Below are 25,832 nucleotides of genomic sequence, written 5' to 3'. Positions count from 1 at the left end.
TAATATCCACTTATACTGACACAGCATTTTCTTCCTTTCTTGTTGTTTGTTTTACGTCGCACCGACACAGACAGGTCTTACGACGACGATGGGCTAAAACAGGGTCAGTGCTGAGAAGGAAGTAACTGTAGCCTTATTTAAGGTTCGGCTCCAACTTTTGCCTGAATTGAAAATGGGAAACCACGGAATACCATATTCAGGGCTGCCAACAACAGTGGTGCTCGAACCCACTATCTCCCGAATGGAAGCTGAGAGTTTCGTGTTCTAAACGGTGTCGCCAAGTCACTCGGTAAAACGATAGTAATATTCAAAATTCAGGTTCAACAGTCAAAATTCAGGTTCAACAGATGCTGGGTCCGACCTGTAAGGAAGAACTGACTAAAGTTTGCCGTCAAGCGGTCTTCGACTCGGAATAACTCAAGAGATGAATGTCGGTTTTCTTAAATCTCTGGCAGTACCGTGAATTGACAGAAATGGCATCTCCGTCCTTTTCATATAGAATGCAGCTTTTACCGGGAATTGTACGCTACATTGCCACTGCTCTAATCATAAGCCCAGTTAAAAGGCTATAAAGGGTTTATAGTCAGTGAGGTTATAAAAAAAGAAAGCTTCACATAAATTGACTGAAAATTCGAATTGTATTGATATTCCGCGCCTCTGCGGTGTTGTAGTTAGTGCGATTAGCTGCCACCCTCGGAGGCCCGGGTTCGATTCCTGGCTCTGCCACGAAATTTGAAATGTGGTTCGAGGGCTGGAACTGGGTCCACTTAGCCTCGGGAGGTCAATTGAGTAGAGGGGATTTGATTACCACTTCAGCCATCCTGGAAGTGATTTTCCGTGGTTTCCCTACTTCTCCTCCAGGCAAATGCTGAGTTGGTACCTAACTTAAGGCCACGGCGGCTTCCTTTCCTCTTCCTTCCAGTCTTCCCATCCCACCACAAGGCCCCTGTCCAGGATAGCAGGTGAAGCAGCCTGGGCGAGGTAATGGTCCTCCTCCCAAGTTTTATCTCTCGACCCAATGTCTCACGCTCCAGGACACTGCCCTTAAGGCGGCAGAGGTGGGATCCCTCAATTATTCCGAGTAAAACCCCAACCCTGGGGGTGGGGGTGAACGCGTTAAGAAAGAAAGAAAGAAAGAAAGAAAGAAAGAAAGAAAGAAAAAGATAATAACGTTTAATGTTCCTTCAGTTGTTACAGATTTTAAAAATAGCCCAGTTTGTCGGGGTGTTGTCCGACATGATTTCTCTCCCTAAGCCAACGACATGGAATTGACGTATCTAAATTATGTAATATCCGCAAACCGCTAAGGTATTTCGTAGGACGTAAAACTTATAACACTACTATTAATAGGCATAGAGGGATTCATATGCACGAAAAACTGCAAAATTCTACTGTGTCTTTGTTGACCGGGCTCACTGCCGCCCACATCAGAGAGCTCCTCAGTTGAGCAGACGAAGCCCAGTTAAAGCCGTTCCAGTCCTTAGACTGGCCAGGAATCGAACCTACGGCCTCTCGGCAAGCGGCACGCCACACTTACACCAGGAGCTAGCCTATTCTTTAATTCACATCTGACCCTTTGCTATCAAGCTATGTACATTATTAAACGTATTACTAATTCCTATTCATTGTCATCATGAATGCAGCTCGGATGGCTGTTAATTTGAACCACCAGCTTCTAATGTCAGCAGCCACCACCAAGAGAGAGAGAGAGAGAGAGAGAGCGAGAGTTAACGTCGATAGTATGCGTGTACATGCAGTGTGGAACAATGGAAGTGGGAAAGATGATATTCATGTGCGCGCTCTATAACAATGGAAATAGCAGTAACAAGAACATACTACATAAAAAAGAAATGTCGGATAACGGCATATCAGGGGAGTCGCATGACTTATGTTATAAAATTCAAGTCTGGTGTTCAATTGGAATGGTAATACCTAACGATGCTATCCAATAAAGAAGAATATATCCCTGGATGGAAATTGGGACATTGATAAAAGAGTTATATCGTGCGACAGTGATTGGAATTTAATATGAACAGTTGATTTTTAATCATTTAAATCTTAGAAATGTTGATCTCATTGTACATGCTTAGCTCGTAGGCTACGATATTCTTATTTTCTATTAATTTCATATCCAATACTACCTTTGTTCATAGTTGGGAATATTTAAGCATCAACTTCACAATATTTTAGGATTTCGTTAATAATACCCTGTTATTTCCATCACAAAAAATAAGAATTCAGTTTAAATGAATAAGTTAGAATATGCCTTAAGCTTGAATGTGTAGACTCGTGAAGCACATTCCAACACATCACTATTCTGCCGTTCGTGAAAAGTTCGAAAATCTCTATTTAAGCCTACAATTAACTGCGTTTGGCCTCTGGAGAGGCCAGGTGCAGATATTTCGATTTGACGCCTTATAGGCGCTTCTGTGAGGATGAGGCCCTACTTATGATGAATTCTAATGCTGTAGACAACAAGAACACCCATCCTCGAGCCATTGGAATTAACCAATGAAGGTTAACATTCCTGACTGTGACTGGAATTGAACCCGGGACACCATGAACCAAAGGTCAGCACGCTAATCATTCAGCCATGGAGCCAGAGTATTTATAATTACCGTGTCCTTATAATCCCTACTGTATATATACTTACTCTATTTTCTTCGTTAAGAATATCATTTGCATTGTAATTTAGCAGTCTTGTAATTTACGTAATGACTCTAAAATTGCATTTTCTACATCTCAAACATCTTCAGAATACTGTTTCAAAAGTAGGCTTGCAGATAAGTTTTGCAGGGAATAATGTGGCCAACATGTCTTTTCATACACTGTGCTCATTGAAATAAATATTTGCGTGTTGATCACTTTTTTGTTATTGACCTTCATGCATTCCGATCTTAAACCTGTAAAGGGTAAGTGATATCTTTCCATTCCGCAAACATTACTGTAGTCATTTCTGTGGTTTTATAAATCACTAAATCAATGGCCTCTTCAGAATGTGGATAGATTACTTTCTTGTCATTATACATCGTCTTATATTTTGAGGCACACAGCTTCTCTGCAGCTCTGCTCCATTGCAGCTATAAATATTGTGGTATATACTCTGCTGACAAAAAAATGTTAAACACCCAGAAGGAGAAGTCCAATATTATCCCATTTCGGTATTCATGCATATCACTGATGTGTGTAGAACGTCCACCAGAGTGCATTCGTGATGGCACCGTCCTGTTGTTGATAAGTTGTTACCAGTCAACCGCTGTGAGTAAGACAGTAAAGCAGCACGTGCAGAGAGGACTACGTACAGTACGAAGCACCCGCGATGCCTCTCAGACGCGCTAGACAGCCTATCCACCAACTGACAGCATTTGACAGAGGTCGCATTGTGGGACTGCATGAGGCTGATTGGTCTTATCGTGCAATTGCCAGACAGGTGGGCCATTCAGATGTCACAGTGGCCCGATGTTGGCCTCAATGGGTACATGAGGGCACCCAAACACGTCATGCAGGTTCGAGTCGACCAAGAAACACTGCCCTGAGGGAGGGCCGTCGTATGGTGCGCCAAGCATTACGGGATCCCATAACTTCGGCATTCGCCATCCGCAAACATGTACTGGAAACTCTACAACATCCTGTGAGTTCCCGCATAGTGTCTCAACGACTCGCATCCGCCGGATTGGGGTCCTACCGCCCCATGCATCGGTTGCCACTGACACCAGAACACCAACGCCTGCGTTTGGAGTGGTGTCTTGCCCAAGAGGCATGGACAGAGGACGACTGGCGTCGCACCATGTTCAGTGATGAGTCCCGCTTCTCCATAACCTCCGATGACCATCGTGTGCGGGTTTGGCGGCGTCGAGGGCAGAGGACCGATCCTGCCCATATTGTAGAAAGACACACAGGCGTAATCCCTGGCATCATGGTGTGGGGAGTCATAGGATATGCGTTCAGGTCCCCTCTCATAGTGCTTCGGCAGACTTTGACGGCACAGCGATACGTCACAGACATTTCTTGTACCCCTTATGGCACAGCACCCTGGGACAGCGTTCCAACAAGATAATGCACGTCCACACACAGCACGTGTGTCTATGGACTGCCTAGAGCATGTTGAGGTACTCCCGTGGCCAGCAAGATCCCCGGACCTCTCCATCATTGAGCACGGGTGGGATGACATTGGAAGGGGACTCCGTCCCAGTATCTGAACCGCATAAGGGCATGCATTGCGGCCGGGGGGGGGGGGGGGGGCTGGTGCGTTAACCTACCGACCTGGAGCCAACATTCCACCTGTAAGTGCCAACAGCCTTGTCTCTTTCATCCCATATTGTAACTAGTTCAATAAAGGCACATGGTCTTTCAGCATATATAGTTCATTCACTTTCAACCACTCCTTCTAACTGTTTTTGTCAGGCGGTGTATATTTTGATACAATCTATCCAACATACTGTATAGACATGGGAATCGTGTGACAACATTTGGGACCCCTTCCTCATGAGAGCTGAAAAGGGTATTACTCCGGCTCATGAGACCAACTGAGGAGCTGTGTGATGTGAGAGGCAGTGGAACAGGTCAAGCAATACGGCTGACTATGTCGTCACACAGGCAATGTGGCACTCCAATATCTGCAGGCCATCTGACTATGCAGCAGTCTCACTGTCTGCGCCGCAGAGTTGGTTTGTTCAGGTTTTCACATCAAGTGAACAATAGAAGGTTTTACTGAAATAATGAATCTGATTGTGTTTGACGTTTTTGCTCGGTGTTTTGTGAGAGGAGGACTTGAGCTGAGTTTATTTCAACGAGCAATATATTTGTCGTCCGCCTCTGTGGTGTAGTGGTTAGTGTGATTAGCTGCCACCCCCGGGGGCCGGGGTTCGATTCCCGGCTCTGCCGCGAAATTTGAAAAGTGGTTCGAGGGCTGGAACGGCGTCCACTCAGCCTCGGGAGGTCAACTGAGTAGAGGTGGGTTTGATTCCCACAAGAGCCATCCTGGAAGTGGTTTTCCATGGTTTCCCACTTCTCCTCCAGGCAAATGCCGGGATGGTACCAAACTTAAGGCCACGGCCGCTTTCTTCCCTCTTCCTTGTCTATCCCTTCCAATCTTCCCATCCCCCACCAAGGCCCCTGTTCAGCATAGCAGGTGCGGCCGCCTGGACGAGGAACTGGTCATCCTCCCCAGTTGTATCCCCCGAACCAATGTCTCACGCTCCAGGACACTGCCCTTGAGGCGGTAGAGGTGGGATCCCTCGATGAGTCCGAGGGAAAAGCCAACCTTTGACGGTAAACAGATTAAGAAGAAGAATATATTTGTCCCTGATTTCAGAATGAAACTGAGAATCGTCTCCTGTTGAGTCATCGACAGATTAACACCCATTAAAATACCTCATTAAATATTAGTTTAGTCCTAGAGAGGCGGTCGTTAGGAAGCGGATTTCCGCAAAAATGTAGTTGCAAGATATATAGAAAGACATACGATTTCTTTTTTACAATTTATTTTACGTCGTACCGACACAGACAGGTCTTATGGCGACGATGAGATAGGAAAGGCTTAGGAGCGGGAAGAAAAAGGCCGTGGCCTTAATTAAGGTACAGTCCCAGCATTTGTTTGGTGTGAAAATGGGAAACAACAGAAAACCACCTTCAGGGCTGTCGACAGTGAGGTTCGAACTCACTATCTATTGGTGCAAGCAAACAGCTGCGCGCCCCTAACCGCACGGCCAACTCGCCCGGTGTCAGACGTTTAGCTGGTCTGTAAAAATTGAAACTATGTACTAGAAATATGTGCAGTTACCAATATTGACAGTAAAGAAATTCGGCGATTTAAGCGGAACGATCTAATGAACAAGGTAGTATTACAAGAATGAAGGGTTAAGTGATAGGGATGATGAGAGGCCTGGTATGGAGAGAATGAAGCTTACTTGTTAATGAAGTGTAGGAAGGAGGGGAATCGACTTGAGGTGGATTTCTCAACAGGAGGAGGTACGATACAAATTAGTAAAAGGAAATTATTCCCTTCAAATATAAAATACTAATCAGGGAATGGAGTATATCGTTAGGATAAATCAAACGTTTAGATTCGAGTCGTGTTATCTCGCAAGATTCGTTTCTTACATTTATCTTCCAGCTATATAACATGGCAGGTTTGAGGTAACATTATGACGATGAAAGTAATGTTACTGGTTTTACAAAAGCAAAGCAAAAGCATGTTTGTAGTTTTACGCAACTGTTGATGGCGTGATCATAGTCACGGGGGCTTTAGTTGTAAGTATGATACGAACCACCGAGCGAGTTGGCCGTGCGGTTAGGGTCGCTTAGCTGTGAGCTTGCATTCGGGAGGTAGTGATTCAAACCCCGCTGTCGGAAGATGGTTCTCCTTGGTTTCCTATTTTCATACCAGGCAAATGCTGGGACTGTACCTTAATTAAGACAACAGTCGCTTCCTTCCCACTCCTAGCCCTTTTCTATCCCATCGTCGCCATATGACCTAGCTGTGTCGATGCGATGTAAAGCAAAATTGTAAAAAGAATACGACCCGCAAGAACATTACTTTGCATTTCAAACATTACATGTGCATTTGGCTGGATTCGACCTGTGGCCGCCTTGGCGGGAATCTAATGATTAAGCTAATTGGCTATCACGCTCCTAATCGTGTTAACGGCCTACTATCTATAGCTAAGGGTTTCTGAGACGCTGAGGTGCCGAAATTTTGTCCCGCAAGAGTTCTTTTGCGTGTAGTTAAATCTACCGTCACGAGGCTGGCATATTTACAGCACCTTCAAATATCAACAGTCCGAGCCGGGATCGAACCCGCCAACTTCGGCTCAGAAGGCCAGCGCTGTATCGTTTGAGACACTCAGCCCAGTGACAGAAAAAGAACTAAACTGAGAAGCCTTATCTACTTCAGCCACCTCGCCACCCGACTAAACTGAGAATGAGGCTACTGTGGCCTTTATTTCAGTGGTTATGTCGACATTCAGCTGGAGGTAAGTGGGGAAACCACGCAAATCCAATTCGAGGAAGGGATCTAACCCACTTCTATTCTCAATTGTGCTCATTAGTGCGCCACGTGCTTGTCCCTTAAGAGCGAACCATTTGAAATGAGGAATCGAGTTGACTGAATAAGATTTAGCACATCTTATAGACGATGTCTGCACTTTAGCTGCCGAATACAAGAATGAGAGCCATGGCAGTTTTGAGAATTTGAAGAACTGTGAACGTTTCACAGTTGTAACTAAGGAAACGTGACTTTCGACGATGGGATAGGAAAGAGCTAGGAGTGGGAAGGAGGCGGCCGTGACCTTAATTAAAGTACAGCCCCAGCATTTGCCAGGTGTGAAAATAGGAAACCACAAAACATCTTTAGGGCTGCCGACAGTGAGGTTCGAACCCACTATCTCCCTAATGCAGCTGCCCGCCTTTAAGCGCACGACCAACTCAACCGGTGGAAAAAGTGACTGTTTAGAAGTACAACTGTAATATTTCTCACGAAATTAGACCATATTCATGAGCAAATTATAATGTACAATAAAAATGACATAACTTACCGATTTACGAAATATAATGAAGATGTGGATTGTTGATCAAACTGTGACGGAAGCAGAAACCTTACAGTATTAATTCGAAAAGAGCTGGAATTAAAAAAAAAGACTGATCCTCTTGACAGTATGCGTTGGCTACTGTTCTGAACCAAAATGAAATATTCCATGTGAATTTGAAATTGTCCTGGGTGACGTTCTAAACACCCAAGCACAAAAATAGGATGCTTAATCAAGTTGGTGAACTGAGAAGTAATGAACTGGAAATGAGAAAAATGTATATATGGATAAGATTGTGATGGTGCCAGGTGTGAAAATGATCAATTTTCATGGGTGTATCTAAAATGAGTCCGCCTTTGTGGTGTAGTGATTAGCTGCCATCCCCGGAGGCCCAGGTTCGATTTCCGGCTCTGCCACGAAATTTGAAAAGTGGTTCGAGGGCTGGAACGGGGTCCACTCAGCCTCGGGAGGTCAACTGAGTAGAGGGAGGTTCGATTCCCTCCTCAGCCATCCTGGAAGTAGTTTTCCGTGGTTCCCCACTTCTTCTCCAGGTAAATGCCGGGATGGAACCTTACTTAAGGTCACGGCCACTTCCTTCCCTCTTCCTTGTCTATCCCATTCAATCTTCCCATACCCCCACAAGACCCCTGTTGAGCATAGCAGGTGAGGCCGCCTGGGCGAGGTACTGGTCCTCCTCCCCAGTTTTATCCCCCGACCGAATGTCTCACGCTCCACGACACTGCCCTTGAAGTGGTAGAGGTGGGATTCCTCGCTGAGTCCGAGGGAAAAACCAACCCTGGAAGGTAAACAGATTAAGAAAGTATCTGAAATGAAAGAAACAACATTTGTATACATACGAAAATAATATAAATAAGTCCTATGTGTTTCGGTACTGTATAATTTTTATTTTTATCATTTTTATTGATAAACCAGGTATCAGCGAGAAGGATGATGAGTCAATTCTTCAGACTCCTGAAAATGAATCTACAAATTATCCTTCAACTTGGCTGTTATTTTATAATCTATCTATCTTTCTTTCTTTCTTTCTTTCTTTCTTTTCTTCTTTCTTAATCTGTTTACCCTCCAGCGTTGATTTTCCCTCGGACTCAGCGAGGGATCCCACCTATACCGCCTCAAGGGCAGTATCTTGGAGCGTGCGACTTTGGGTCAGGAGATACAGCAGGGGAGGAGGACCAGTACCTCGCCAAGGGCGGCCTCACCTGCTATGCCGAAAAGGGGCCTTGTAGGGGAGGGGGGAGATTAGAAGGGATAGACAAGAAAGAGGCTGTGGCCTTACGTTAGGCACCATCCCGGCATTTGCCTGGAGGAGAAGTGGAAAATCACGAAAAACCACTCCGAGGATGGCTGAGGTGGGAATCGAACTCACCTCTACTCAGTTGACTTCGCAAGGCTAAGTGGACCCCGTTGCAGCCCTCGTACCCCTTTTCAAAATTCGTGGCAGAGCCGCGAATCGAACCCGGGCCTCAGGGGGTGACAGCTTATCACGCTAACCACTACACCACAGAGGCGGACCATTTTAAAACCATTGCTATAATATAAGATGGATCATTCGTTTCGCTAATAAGACATTTGCATAAATGTTTTAGCATTTTCTTTCTCTTCTTTCCAGTATGAACCAGGATAGTCCAGCGCATTACGGTATTCACGATCACGGGGGATAGATGGATTCTTATATTTCCGTCGGACATACTGGAAACGGTTCTTAGGAGCTTCAGATTTCAGCTTCAAACTCGTAACTCCTCTATTAATTCATTCTGATTCATTCTGATTGATTCTGTTTGATTCTGTTTGATTGAGGCTAATATTTTAACTGCGTTTGGCACAGGAGAAACTGTCTTAATACCGAGATTCCCTATGATTCCTTCAGATTTGCCTTTTGATTTCGAACGAGTCCAATTCCCGGTAAGAGTTTGCTTTGGCATGACAATAAACAAAGCACAGGGTCAGACACTTGTTAGCGTGGCTGAGTTGATCTCAGTGGAGAATGTTTTCCTCCTAGACAGCTTTTCGTGTTCCTCTCGCGTGATAGCCTACATCAAAACGAATTCTTTTCGTGTTCACTGCCGGAGGAAAAGCGACTAATGTCGTATAGCCTAAAACGAAATATTATAATTCCTCGGTTAACAGTAGCCTATCGCCTTACATTCGTAACTGCTCCCGTGTGAAGCCGGGGAGGGTAGCGAGTAATAGAAACAACTGATTAGTGCTGCTAGCATTCCTTCCGGATGGTCGAAGTTCGATTCTTGGTGGATACTGGGTTGGAATTTTAACCTGAAATAATCACGTGGCATCAGAAAGTGCATGCGGCCTTAAACTCCTCCAGGAAAAACCAAAATGAGCCGAGTGGCTGCAGTGACCATTGAAGTATTTTCCAACATAAACACCCCAGGATAAGAGGGAAGAGTTACTATATTTTGATTGTCAATCATCTTTATACCCAGAGAAATTATTGTAACACACTATCGAAACATGCGTCTTCCTCCCTCTTGACGTAAGATCATAATGCATACCTTTTAATAGTCGACATTTTCTTACGTACACGTTAGCAGTTTCACGTTACGAGTATTTATTTATTTATTTATTTATTTATTTATTTATTTAAAAATGTATTTATTTATTTACTCCCCTGCTCCTCAGGATATTTCATTTAAGGTTTTTATGAGTTATTTCTGCCACTGCTAATTCTTATTGGATAAGGTAGCGGCCCCGATCTTGAAAGCCAAGAATAACAGACGAGAGAATTTGTCGCGCTGACCAAGTGTCACCTCGTAATCCGCAGGTATTAGAGCTGAGCAGCGATCGGTTTGTAGGCCAAGGGTCATCAGGGCTGGTAGCGCCTTGGTGGTGATGGTAGTTGTGGTACTAGTGGGGTAATTCTTATCCTTATTTCAGATGAATACCTAAATTTATATCGTGTAATCGTCCAGTAGTATTAGGGATTATTGATGTGAAAATCTTTTGAAGATCAACAGTTCTTATTTTAACTCTAGCTAGACAAAACTATAGCTTCAAAACAAGAACTTATATATATATATATATATATATATATATATATATATATATATATATATATATTCCAATCTGGGATCGCAGTGGAAGACTATTTCATATATCGATTGTCAGCAATCATCTTCATCTTAGGTCGTGCCGAGCCATATCGGTCTGTCCAAAACATCTGTACGGCAAGTACACAATGTATTCTGCACGACCTAAGAGATAAGATGTATAATATGAAGATTATATGGTCATGAACATTAAATTTTAAGTAAAGTATTGCCTGCAAATTGCACAGGCGTCCTCTTCGGTGTTATGGGAGAACTGTGAGAAGAGCGGTGACCTAAGAACGAGAGGGCTATCAAATGGGCTTTACTCGCAGTACACACTAAAGAGCGTAACGCATGCTGAACTTTCTCTCAGTAATTTCTTTTTGTGTTGCTTTAAGAGACAGAAAGCTCTGTCCCACTTCTTACAGAAATCATGCTTATTATTAATATATAACTCTACAGCGTACTGAATAAGCGTGAAGGAGAGAAATGAATTGTGAATTCTCCAGGATAAGGCCACTCTTTATTGTTCTTGTAAAAGTTAACGGCTGCTTGAAGGTAACAGAAAGGCTTACAAAGCCTTACAAAGACAAATAGCCATTACGAACACTAGAAAATAGACGAATTTAAATTTCAGCTCTATCAAAGACTAAATAATTCATTTATCTGCTTCTTCAAATGTTTAAAATCATCCTCCGTTTTCAAGACGGAAGAATAAGAGAAAGTTATTGATAGAGACACGAGTGCTCCAAGAAATGCTTTTGTTCATAAACGAACATTGAGTAATGAGCATTAGCTTTTCTGTTTTGTGTGGTTCTCTTTACGAAGGAAACCCCATATAGTCATCACCCGTCAATGTTGCGCCATTCTGAGAGGCTGATAAGATCAGCAGTTTAGAAAATAAGGAAGAACATGGTGAGGGAAATAGTTGATTGTACAAAGAACTCTGTTTTTTCTCTCATCAAACGATTTTCTGTTCAAAGAATTTAGCAGGGAGAGAAGGAAACGTCGGATTGCATGATCTACGGTGAATACTTGAGGGTGTGGTAAGAAATTCCAACAAATTTCTGTTGGTGACTAAAGACATAAAACGTTTCGCTGTGTCTTGTCTTTACTGAGCCCTAACTCTGATGAATGCTTCGTGGCAATATCTCTAAACTGGCTGCTGTACACATTCGATTTAACATATGATATGTGGGAGTTGTTCATAAGAAATAATACCTTTGAAATCCTACCAGAAGCAAAGCACTTCTTAGCATATTTCTTCCGATATCTAGTTTCGGCGGTCTGGTGGACCGACCCTAAGGTATCCATAGCCCCCTTCACAGTTCAAGTTACTCTTTACAGAAAACGGTTGTGTTTCGTTGGAATACGCCCCATTGAAAGCTTGTCTGACTGATTGTGTAGGTCATAAGAGTAACCGGCATTTGACTCCTGGCCGAATCCCAAAACGACCCAGGATAGTTCCATAGGTTTCCTAACGAGAAACGTAATCACGTTGCAGTGAACGTTCATGAACAGTATTTTTGAGAATCTTTAAAGTGTCTGCTTGTTCGCGAATCATTCGTTTTCAGTTGATATCAATGTTTACTTTTAGAGCAGTGTCGAACACTGTTGAAGGTCTTCCAAGTCGATCTGCTAACACAAAGCTGAAATCACTAACTTTGGGCTTCATAAACTACCTCACCAACAGCAGATATTACACACATATTCTTACTCGGCTATGGAGTGCTTTCCCCTATTTGTATGGAACCGTTCCATAAAATTCTGAAAATTTAACTTCAGCTCATCCGTACTGGAAACTGGTTAAAAATATATAGTCTTAATCAATCGCGATCTATAATTACTGAGAGATGCGGTCAAATGTCCCCTCACAAAGGTTTGAAAATACATATTTTCAAACAGAATGATTGTGTGTGAAATACTCAAACGCAGCTCTGATGAAAACTCAGAACATCATGGACAATGCAAAGCAAAGTCATCTCCGTACAGGCCATGAAGGCCCTTGGAGGGGTGGAAGGTAAAGGCTTCCACCATTGTTAACCTCGGCACGTGATGGGGTAGAGTGGATAGCTCTACGCCCGGCCGCCTTTACCCCCAGGAATTAACCTGGTACTCATTTTTGGTGTGGGCTGAGTGAACCTCAGGGCCATATGCACCTCCGGAAGTGGAAATCTCCTTTCTTAAATTTTAAGATTTCCTGACTGGGATTCAAACCCACGTCCTTCTGGGCGAATCACGGACAACCCAACAGTAACAAACAAGAACGGGACAAAGGGACTGAAATTATCATATGATATTCAGTGACAGAAGCAGTGACTGTGCCGGCCAGCTTTAAGTCGGTGTATAAACACTTTCCCCAAATAATATTTGGCTTTTACCTACCACCTATGGTTCATGGTGTGGGTTACTGGAGTCACGTCCTAGTTCGTGAACCATGGGCAACGGCTGAATGGCTTAGTAAGTGGTCCTGAGAGTCGGGATACCAGTTGCTATGGAATGTGAGTGGACATCTCGGACATTCTGAGTCATGGCCCTCCTTGTGCTCAGGCGGCTAGGACTATACAATTCACCGGTGGTCCATAACCCGTTAGAGGAGAGATCCTCACTTGGACTATGTGCAAGTAGGGTAGCATCCTGCTTCATGAATTTACCGAGCTCAGAACATTTTAAGCAAGCCTTGGACCTATGGGAGTAACGGAGTCCCACTCCCATTTGACAGGCGAGGGACTCCTTGGAAACAACTTGGCGAACGAAATGAAATTCGATGGGGAGCTATCAATATTAATGAGGCTTATGGAAGAAAGAAAGTAGAACTGGCTGAGTCAGCAAAGAGGATGAATCTGGATGTTCTAGGAGTAAGTGATATTCGGGTAAGGGGAGATAACGAGGAAGTGATAGGAGTTTATAAAGTGTACTTGACGGGTGTTAGAAAGGGAAGGGCAGAGTCTGGGGTAGGGCTCTTTATCAGGAATACCATTGCACGCAACATAGTTTCTGTTAGGCACGTAAATGAGCGAATGATTTGGGTACATTAGTCATTTGGAGGAATTAGGACTAGAATTGTGTCCGTGTATTCACCATGTGAGGGTGCAGATGAGGATGAAGTTGACAAGTTTTATGAAGCATTGAGTGACGTCGTGGTCAGGGTCAACAGCAAGGATAGAATAGTGCTAATGGGCGATTTCAATGCGAGAGTTGGGAATAGAACTGAAGGATACGAAAGGGTGATTGGTAAATGTGGGGAAGATATGGAAGCTAATGGGAATGGGAAGCGTTTGATGGACTTCTGTGCTAGTATGGGTTTAGCAGTTACGAATACATTCTTCAAGCATAAGGCTATTCAACGCTACACATGGGAGGCTAGGGGTACCAGGTAATGCAGTGAGCTCGCAGTTGCGATTAACTGTATTCTGTAAGAAGGAAGTCAGCTCCCAGATGAAACTATCTTTACATCGGTCTGTTTTCAGACCAACTTTGCTTTACGGGAGCGAAAGCTGGGTGGACTCAGGATATCTTATTCATAAGTTAGAAGTAACAGACATGAAAGTAGCAAGAATGATTGCTGGTACAAACAGGTGGGAACAATGGCAGGATTATACTCGGAATGAGGAGATAAAGGCTAATTTTGGAATGAACTCGATGGATGAAGCTGTACGCATAAACCGGCTTCGGTGGTCGGGTCATGTGAGGCGAATGGAGGAGGATAGGTTACCTAGGAGAATAATGGACTCTGTTATGGAGGGTAAGAGAAGTAGAGGTAGACCAAGACGACGATGGTTAGACTCAGTTTCTAACGATTTAAAGATAAGAGGTATAGAACTAAATGAGGCCACAACACTAGTTGCAAATCGAGGATTGTGGCGACGTTTAATACATTTACAGTGGCTTGCAGACTGAACGCTGAAAGGCATAACAGTCTATAATGATAATTTATGTATGTATGTACCTACCACCTTCTCATATCCTTTGCGCTCATTCCAGGGTGGAACACTGTTTCAATCTAAATCACAAGAATTCAACAATTATGTACACTTGCCTGTAAGAAATGGCGATTTAGGTAGGTAATGAGATGTCCAACAGCTCTGCCCGCTCCAGTGACAACTTCCTTTTCCCTTTTGCATGTTTCTAGCAACATGATTGACAAGCTACTTTCCCCCTCCCCTCCGAAAGAAATGAAAACTTTACATCATTTCCTCTACAAGGTCGAACTCCTAATCATATTATATTGAGAGAGTCCCACCCTCCTATGTTTATTACTCAAATCATAGCAAATTTTATTATTATTATTATTATTATTATTATTATTATTATTATTATTATTATTATTATTATTATTATTATTATTATTACCAAATACATCGCAACTGGGAAATATTCCGTGGCAATTATCACTTACAGTAGTGTGAGAATAAAGTTAGAACATAATTACACAACAACAACAAAAATATATTTCTGACAAACTTTTCATTTTACATCGAATACCACTTCGTTCATAGGTCCATATGTGTTTCTTCGTATTTAATTCAAACCAGGCATAGAATGAAGCAGTAAGGGTTGAATGAATTCAGGTGTTACCTGAGGTAAATGAGAATACTCTACGGAAGGAAAGACTCCGGTTCGATCTACGGGCATGGGCCAGGTTTTCTGCATGCAAGTGGACACAGGTTACAATATCAATTACAAATTATACATTTTAATGATTTCTTTAACAATTTGTTCTACGTCGCTCCGACACAGATAGGTCTTATGGCGACGATGGTATAGGAACGGCCTAAGAGTGGGAAGGAAGCGGCCGTGCATTTGCCTGGTGAGAACATGATAAACCACGAAAAACCATCTTCAGGGTTGCCTAAGCGGGGTTCAATCCCACTGTCTCCCGGATGTAAGCTCACAGCTGCGTACTCTTAACTACATGGCCAACTCTCCTGGTTACATAACAGTTCATTTATATTCCTTCACTCTTTTATCATTTTCAAAGCATTATCCGGGGTGTGTAACAGTAGACATTAATCACTTCAAGTAGCGTGAGGTTAAGGCTACGATCAAGTTTAAAGCAAATTTGTAAGTTTTATCAAGACACCACCACCAATAAACCACTTCCATCACTGAACAGCAGACACAGTCGTACAACATTAAACAAGACCACAAAGGAGTAAATTTATAACTGGATGATGCTGGTCATGTATTAGCTCTACGATCATTTCTTCTGCAAAGAGAGATTAACATCATTCTCCACCATTCCACAGACAGTTATATGAGGATCTGTCCGCCCGTGCCACCAAGTCTATATATATAAAATAAGAGTTTTGTCTGTACATTGCTCAAAATTTGAAAAGAATGGTATTTCTGTATCGGACATGTCCATAGTAAAAAGAAAATGCACTTTTTACTTTTCCGTAATTTCTGTCTGTCTGTCTGTCTGTACACGCATCACGAGAAAACGGCTGAAGAGAATTTAATGAAAATCGGTATGTGAAGTCTGAGGATGAGCCACTACAATCTAGGCTATAAATCATTTTACTCACGCTGAGTGAAATGGTAGTTCAGGGGAAGGCCTACAATTGAATTCTCAATTATTTTTGTTAGTAGTGGTCCTATCGATAAATACTACATAATTAAAATTATATAGAATTAAATTTCCGGTCATTTATGTCATACATTGTTACTGTGCAAGCTTTGATAACGCAGATAATCATAAATTTGTATTTTTGTTGCCAAGTCCATATCGACGCCGAACCACGAGAAAATGGGTCAACAGAATTTAATGAAAGTCGGTATATAGAGTCGGGAAATAAGAAACTACAGTCTAAGTTATAAACAATGGTATTCACCCTGGATGAAATTGTACTTTTGGGGAAGGCACTTAAAATTAAATTTGAAATACCTATGTTATTGGTCCTATCGAAAAGTACTACGTAACAAAAGTTATAGAGAATACAATTTCCGACCATTTATGTTTTATTCAGTCTTACCGTACCGACTATAATAAGAGTGGTATTTCAGAGTCGGAAGAAGACTAAATGTGAAGGCCTACAATATTGAAAGCCCATAACATTGATCAACAATATCATTACATTGACCATTGTTTGTTGTGATGTTCTTTGTCTCTTATGCTGCCGCTCAACTCCGATAGATGGGATTACTGCTGCGTACCAAGTATAACAGCCTGACTGAATACTGGTGGGAAATAGCTGAGGAGTTAGGAAACTTTCTTCTTTAGCATGTCATTCCTATGGTTCATACATTTTCTGATACCGTACTGCTGATACGTAACACACTGGTTCATCATAGTATTCCAGCTATTCGATCCCTACTCTGAAGCGCTGTTTTGAATGAGCAGTGTGCACTCTTAAGGCAGAGCCTCACTTAGTAGTAGTAGTAGTCGTATGACCTGGTCTAGAATTACAATTTAGGCATATTCCAAATTATATCACCACAGTTCACTAAATAACTCAGAATTCAACCCGGAAAAGAGCCGTTTCTTAAAAAGAGCGTCTTCCTCTTCACTTTTATTAAATTCTACATTCATTTTATTCAGAATTAGCAGTGAAAAGGGGATTCTCCTCTGGCTTGGAAGAAAAATTTGCCTCCAAGTCAGACAGATTTTTCCGCCGCCAGTGTAGTGAATTGAGATTTCCCGACTCATGGGCACTCCTAGGAAACAGGTTAGTAAAAGGGCATAGTTTTTGCTCTGGGAGTCTCCACTATTCTACCCCCTCCCGATAAAAGACCAGTAGTGTTCACGGATCACGGCTGCCTGCAGCCTGGTCATTCCAGCTCTGGAACTTTGGACTGTTAGATCGGCAGTGTAGTCCTGTTCGTTAAAAGTGAGAAAATGTGTTGTTTTCATTTGATCGAGTATTTCATATGAAATCATTGCTTTTACTCGCGTCATTCCTACTGACGTCATTGTAATGACCTATGTTCATTTCAGTTGGGAAAACCACTAGGGCAGTCTTTCTGAGGATGTAAAAAACCAGGTGGAGAGTGAATGTCTGCCATTATAATGAAATTCCCCAACCTGATTGTGACTGATGGTAGGCAAGCGGGCCTACCATTACAATGAAAATTCCCTAACGCAGTCTTCATATGAGAAAAGACGTTTGGTGAATTTTCCGTCGCGTTTCTAGGGTAACGTTAATAGCTATGCAATTTAATACAGTCTCGCTCACAACGTGTACACTACCTAACCTACAATTCTGTATACAATGTAGAATTCCGTAGCGAAGCACGGGTACATCAGTCACAAATAAATATAACCTAACAGTATGAGCTTGTCATGCAATAACGTATGTCTAGAAAGCATTTTGGCATCTAAGACGGTGCTATGCAATTCTATCAATTCTATGCTTTCTCATAAAATGGATTTACGCACTAAGGTACGGAGTTCGTAAGAAAAAAGTTCGTTTTCCGTGCCAGAGATACCTAAATTCTGAAGTGGGCTTTGCCCGACGTGTGAGTGGAACAAGATGCTGTGTTTTCGGACTATACCGGACTCCCAAGAGGGAACGGTAAAAGCGATGGTGGTAGTTGTGATTATTATTTTAATTAGCAAACCAATGAGCTTATCAGCCCCTCATAACACTAATTATAGGAGAAATAAGAAGAGGTCCAATCTTTCGGAGGATGCATGTATAGGATAGAGAAGAAAGGCGGGAAAATGTAAGAATCCTGAAGATTCACAAACCTTAAATTGTCCGAGTCGGAAGAGATTAATATTTGACCGAGGGAGAAAAGTAAGTAGAAAGTATTCTTTTTTTTTGCTAGTGGCCTTACGTTGCACCGACACAGATCGGTCTTACGGTGACAATGGGAGAGAAAAGGCCTAGGAGTTGGAAGGAAGCGGCCGTGGCCTTAATTAAGGTACAGCCCCAGCATTTGCCTGGTGTGAAAATGGGAAACCACGGAAAACCATCATTATTCAATCAGTGTTTGGCTCAACTGGTAGCGCATTAACCAACAGGAAGTTAAGCCAGATAAAAGCAAACCAAGCAAGCTTGTAGTTTTACGTGACTTGATGCTGTGATCAGAGCCACAGGACCTACAGTTTTACGTGGAATTCGTACCACAACGACGTGGCTTAATATTTAAAAATTTCACATGCATTCGGTGGGATTCGAGCCACGGCCGCCTTGGTGAGGAGCCACACGGCTCTCACGCTCCACGCGTGCAAAGCGCAAATAGGGAAAGGTGTTGCTGGGGAGGGGGGAGGTTGAGTATAAAAGTGTTCAACTTAAATAAATAGCAATTCACAAGAGAGCACATTTTGGGCGCGCCGTAATCCTTACAAAAGCATGGTCACGCTCAAAACCGATATTGTTCTGCTCTTACGCGGCATTAACTTCTGGCAAAGATGACCTTGTTCACTACCAATGTTTACTCTAAGAATTCAGTAACCTGACAAAATATGGCCTAGATACCTGAAGGAACATTCCAGGTTCAATTGAACAACCATTAAAATAATGTTTTGAAGGTGTACTCATTGATGATTGAAGATTTGATGCTTGCGACCTACCAGCGTGTATTAGATTGCGAGAGGCTTTGTAACATTTTGCCAACCTCAAAGCCTGGAGGGCTCTGTTGAAACTTAGTTACAGAAATATGGAAATAGATGAAAAGGTCATTCTCCCAAATTTGTCGGTTTTCTTTTTATTCTTTCTTCTTCTTTTCTGAATCCGTTTACCCTCCAGGGTTGGTATTCTCTCCGACTCAACGAGGAATCCCACCTCTACCGCCTCAAGGGCAGTGTCCTGGAGCTTCAGACTCTGGCTCGGGGGTATAACTGAGGTGGTGGATCAGTACCTCGCCCAGGCGGCCTCACATGCTGTGCTGTACAGGGGCCTTGTGGGGTGATGGGAAGTTTGAAGGGGATAGACAAGGAAGAGGGAAGGAAGCGGCCATGGCCTTAAGTTAGGTACCATCCCGGTATTTGCCTGGAAGAGAAGTGGGACATCACGAAAAAATACTTGGAGAATGCCTGAGTGGGAATGGAACTCCCCTCTACTCAGTTGACAACCCGTGGCTGAGTGGATCCCGTTTCAGCCTTCATACCACTTTTCAAATTTCGTGGCAAAGCCGGGAATCGAACATGGACCTCCTGCACCACAGAGACGGACTTTCTTTTTATTATGTCTCGGATTCCTTTTCTATCGATTCACTAAAAATAGACTCTATCTCTTATGTTCAAGCTTATGGTGGGAATGTACAGTAACTTAAAGGACGGCGGAGGGGGGAGCGAGCATCTCTTTGAACCAGCAGCGTGATAGCTGAGCGTCATCGTCGCTGGCATCTTCCACCAATGCAGCCACGGTCCGAAGTCCGGCCAATGGGTATGTAAAATTTTAAATTAATGCTCCTTACCTCTGATTGAGGGTCCATATAAAACTGTGGCAGTGATCACGGTATCAACAGTCGCTTGATTGTTTCTTGAATCCTCCCCGAGGGTGCCAGTAGCAGTTCTTAGGGTATACTAGACCCAGAGAAAAATCAGACGAACTCGCAGTCCATATAAACCTCCATTTCTTAATTATTTGGTCAGTAGCTGCCTATGCTAAGTGAATTGTGGCTGTAGAAGCACAATTGGAAACTCCTAAGTCCATGAAATCTACACCAGTGGCAGCTTACAACAGAGCAAGGCGATGCTGGAAGGAAATAATCGCCGGGCTGAGTGGCTCAGACGGTTGAAGCGCTGTCCTTCTGACCTCAAATTGAGAGGTTCGATCCTGGTTCAGTCCGGTGGTATTTGAAGGTGCTCAAATACGTCAACCTCGTGTAGGTAGATTTACTGGCACGTAAAAGAACTCATGCGGGACTAAATTCCGGCACCTCGACGTCTCCGAAAACCGTTAAATGTAGTTAGTGGGACATAAAGCAAATAACATTGTAGGAAATAATCAGTAATATAAAGATGGCGGTCAAACAGAAAGTGCCTTCATGTAAATTTGCATTCTAATACTTCTTTGTTGCTGTAATCTTCAAAATGTATGTTTTTTAGTGTTAAATTTGAGTTATTTAGACAAGTAGCGTCGCCAGGGTCGGCCGATGGAGTTACAAAATGGCGATAGAATATAAGGAAAGTGATAGAAAGGAAGGTCTTAAACGTAGGACTATCAGGCAGTACCATGTGGCTGATAAAGCAAGCATAAAGCAGTTTCTAAAAAGTAACTATGATCGGTGGAAAACGGTAAATAAAAATGTAAACAGACTCTAGGATGGGTTTAAAGCCATTGTTGAGGAATGTGAAAACAGGTTTGTACCTTTAAAGGTGGTAAGGAATGGTAAAGACCCACCTTAAGATGATAGAGAAATAAAGAGAATAAGAAGGAGGTGCAGACTGGAAAGAAATAGAGTTAGAAATGGCTGTGGAAGTAAAGAGAAATTGAAGGAACTTACTAGGAAATTGAATCTAGCAAAGAAGGCAGATAAGGATAACATGATGGCAAGCATAATTGGCAGTCATACAACTTTTAATGAAAAATGGAAGTGTATATATTGAACCCATAATTCTACGGAGAGAAAAATATTTTCTTTTCTCAATATTCATTTGGTATCAAGAAGCTACTTTTATGTTTGAGGGCAGCCATGTTGCGCTCCTAAGAGCCCCGACGTCGCGTGGGAAGGATCTCATTCACGGCAAGCTCGTGAAATACCGGGACACCTCGGCGGAACTCGAGTGCCCGACAATTCTTTAAATTCATGGAATTCTATACAACGAGGGATTTTGGCAACACAGTAAATAAAGAAATAAATGAGTTAAATTATTTGTACACCCTACGTGAAGACAGAGCCCCCAGGGAAAAACATAAATGCAGTTAAGCCTAAGTACATGTTAGCGTCAGATCAGTGAGCCAGCTACACGTGCCAAGGTCAGGGGATGAAGAAAACGCGCGAAACGCACGGGCAGAAATAATTTATTTCCCCTGTTGTGAGTGTGGTAAAATTATAAGATTAACATCTAAAATAATTCCAAGCCTGTCCGGAAGTCTGGGACAAGTCTTATCAAAATCGGTCTATTGGACGCAAAATTGGCAGATTACACAATCAAGCTTAATAGTGGGGATAGCGTCCCTTCTGAGATTATAAGAGAAACCCCCCCCACCGTATATTTTTCAGTGTCGATCTGGAACTTGAAGCCGCGGGAGCTTGTGCCCGTCGTCATTGGAAATTCGCGCCAGATTGATCGACAAATAATTAAATACATGTCCGTGGCTAAGGTCCACTTACTCGGTTAAGAAGAGAAGGTGATTGGAAAAGTTCTGAACGTTTGCCGATGAACTAGGAAAGTGTAGGCGTTGGTTAAAATATACACAGCAGATTTTATTTATATCATCTCATGTACGTTTGAAAGTGAAGAGGGTTGGGGAAGCTATTCAGAGTAGTTCTGCTCCCTTTATCTGTTGAATACCTGTTTTATTGGGGTAACGGAGAGAGACAACTCTGGGAACGAACCAGACAGTCGCAGAGGACTGCAGAACGAGGGAAGTTCGTGGTGCCAATTACAGAGAAAAGTGCGTGGTTTATGTGGTAATTTTAATATCGTGTGTGAGAAGGGTAGTGTTTGTAAGAGTGAGATGTTGGAAATGATAATGTTCTTTGTGAAAATGTACGGCTAAGGAGTGAGGTCAGCTGGTGACGATGTAACCGGAATGCTGGGAATGTCACCATTGTGCAGGTCTGTCTATTTTTATATTATGTTGTAGTTAGTTCTACTGTTCTGTCCCAACAAATTTTTCAAGATGATTGTCGGGTTGATCTTCGTAATTATCAGGCGAAAGGTGTTGTAATTTTTGGTCAGCGTCTGAAACTTTCAGTGCGTAAATTTCATGTCAAGAAACGGTAAAATGCGACGTTCAAAATTTGGTGTTAATGTTCGATGAGATATTGTCCAAAGCGTGGATTTCTGGGGAAGTTATAAGTTATAAATTAGTCGTGGCGAATATCTAAATTTCAAATATCAGTTGAATTCAGAAATATTTGTCGATAATAATAATAATAATAATAATAATAATAATAATAATAATAATAATAATAATAATAATAATAATAATAATAATGTCTACCGCGGGATAAAGAAAATTTTCTATGTTAAAAGTGCATTTAACCAGTATATTTTTACAAGGATCGCAGGCATATTTAGATAATTTCAGTGAAATTTGATAGAGTTACAGTTATTCATGGGAAGGAAAATTTTGAGACATCGTGTATATCAATGATACGAAAAGTCGCGGTGTGCTCTTGGATTCTTGAGGTCCGAAAGTCGTAATAACATTAAAGTAAGAGCTGTGTTTTACAGTGGTTGTTGTTTTCACCAGGGGACTGAATTATGAAAAAGGGTCTTGGAAATATAAGAAAAAGGGATTGAGAGCGACGAATTTATATGTATGTGGAGATGAGAGAAATGGATGAAATGAAGCCTGGATTTTAAGTGATACCGCTGGAATAAAGCGAGAAGAATGAGTTTGAGACAGGCTATATTTTTGAAGAGGAAGTATTTAAGAAACCGGCTGTATTGAGGCAGGCTGTATTGTTTTCCGCTACCAATCCGAAATTTGAGACGACTACTGTGTGAAGCACCGTAGATTTCTAGTAAAATCCCAAGTGAAACGACTCTAGTAAAAGGTTAAAATCTGTTACTTAAAGCCCGTATGAATAGTAAGATAATGCGACCTCAAGGATAAAAGAGCATTTCGGACCCATGGTTGGGGTGTATTGAATTTGTTCACTGGATATGTCATTGATATAAAATGTTGGAATTGACGATAGGCGATTTTGAGTTTCGAATGCGGTCGTGATGATTATTATTTTGAAGGCATCCACTATGGTATAAATGTGTTGGGAATTATCATTGCTTCCCTAAACTTCAGTGCACAGGCTGAGATTGTGTTTGAGGTGGAGAATTGTTCGTCACGTATATTTATTTTCGAGTTCACGTATTGTAACGAGGTAGAGACTTACTGTATTTTTTGACTTGCATTCGTTTGATAGTAAGAGACGTGGTTCCGTCGTGTGGTATTTGTCTGACCAGGTTTAGTATTGAAAGGCGGAGTTGTTTGAAATTGCTAGTTCGCCTGATATGTTAAGGGAGGCGTAGTACGACCCACTTTGACGCCCGACGATAGGATTAGGACGTCACATGTTATCCTTGGAGTCACTGATGATGAGACGTCCTAGTTCACGCCCGACGATAGAATTTGGAAGGTATCATGTACATAGTGATTAGTGTTAGGATGTACAGATTTCAAGTGAGCCCGACGATAGGTCTGGGATGGTAGCTGTACACACTCAAGTCTCAGTTTAGATGTTTCTTTTTTTTTTGTTTTTTTGTTGAAGTGGCCTGGACGAAGGTAGCATCTACAGTATGATATGATTTATGAAGAGGGTCAATGCGTAGCTCTCCTTGAGATAACGGGACAGCTATCGGCGGCTGAGGGTTGCCCAAATGTTGGATATCAACCTGATCTAGATTAATTATATTTTACTGTAATTCTCCGCGCGTGTTGAGCTTTAATGACTTCGATATGTTAATTTATTTTACGGACTTAATTGTTTTATCGTTTTGACGTCCGTTTCGTTTGATAGTGTGCATATTGACACTCCGTGTATTAGTGTGAGACTTGAGTTGCGAATGCGGTTTCGATTCGTCAGCTAGTAACAATATTTTATTTTCAATCTTGTCGTACTTTCATTTTATTCATAGTTGAAAGTAATTAAGTAATCACTTTTTAAGTAGTGTGTTGGGACAGACAATAAATAGATAGATCTGTACTGGTAGCATTGTTTTTCAAGGGAAAGAATTCCTTAAAGTTGTAGTAATTTTTAACGTGGACTGGTAATTTTATTTAGCGTAACAAAACCATTTCTAACCTGAAAATCGGTTCGATAATAATACTTTTCAAGTGACTTTCCACTTTTTAATTAACTTCAGTGTTTGGCATTTCTTCTAAATGCACGATGAATAAGTGTTTCCTGCATTTCGCAGTTTTGTTCCTTTAGAACGACATAACGTAGGATCCTCACGGATCATGTTGTTGTTGGTTCCTTCCGAACAGCTGTTTGGGTGATGCACATTTAGCATCGGGATTACCTTTTCACTTAAGGGTGTCATGAATGACAAATACATGGTGGAATTTTATTTCAATTGTGAATGATGCTGTTAACTCGTAGTGAACACCATGCTTTCCCATAATATTTCGCAACCTATCCAAAGCAACTGATAGTCAGTTTGGTTCGATTAAGGGTCCATTCGGCGGGTGTTCCGTATCCGTCAAGGGTATTCGACTGGTGGATAACCTTCATTGAGAGAAAATCAGGAGTTCTACTTGCTGAAAGTCAGATTTTCCACGGATCGTGTGGATTAACTCTCAGTTCTCGTTTGGAATAATAGGTGCCCGGTTTTCAGGTCTTCCCTTCTTCAGTTTTTCAGTTTCGCTGTCCACTAATATATTAACTTCTCCGAAGCAACTCTTCGATATTGTAAGAAACAAATCAACGTTATGTAATGTGACTGTGTTTGAAACATTCAAAAATCAATAATTTATAATTTTTCCTATTTCAAGAATGCATATTAAATTAATAATGTTATCGTGCTATTTTCAATTTAATGAAAGTTAGTAAGCACATTTTGCTCCTCATTTCAAGTAGTTAGGCTCTCTTCTGAACCCCATCGTTTGGTTAAGATCGGGACCGAATTTATTCCCGCAACGACCCATGATTTAAGAGTTCTAGATTGTTCTACTGTAGCAGCCGTGGCCGACCAACGATGGAATGGTAAGTTCAAGGGTTCAATATAGGTATTTTTAAGGCAGAAACAGGTTCAAAGAATAATAATTAATGAACAAGGGGAGAGTGTATGTGAGGATCTTCAAAAGGCAGAAGTATTCATTCAGCAGTATGTAAAGACTCTTGGTTACAAGGATAATGTCCAGATAGAGGAGAATAATACGGCTAAAGAAGTATTAAAATTTACATATGATAACAATGACATTTACAGTAAGATACAAAAGTTGAAAACTAGAAAAGTGGCTGGAATTGATAAGATTTCTGGGGATATACTAAAGACAATGGGTTGGGATATAGTACCATATCTGAAGTACTTATTTGATTATTGTTTGGTCGGAGGAGCTATACAGGATGAATGGCGAGTTGTTATAGTAGCCCCTGTGTATAAAGGAAAGTGTGATAGACATAAAGCTGAAAATTACAGGCCAGTAAGTTTGACATGCATTGTACTGTATGTAAG

Source organism: Anabrus simplex, chromosome 2 (genome assembly GCF_040414725.1).
Source record: "Anabrus simplex isolate iqAnaSimp1 chromosome 2, ASM4041472v1, whole genome shotgun sequence".
Lineage (NCBI taxonomy): Eukaryota > Metazoa > Arthropoda > Insecta > Orthoptera > Tettigoniidae > Anabrus > Anabrus simplex.
The sequence above is the reverse complement of the archived record's forward strand: the minus strand, read 5'-3'. Positions refer to the sequence as shown.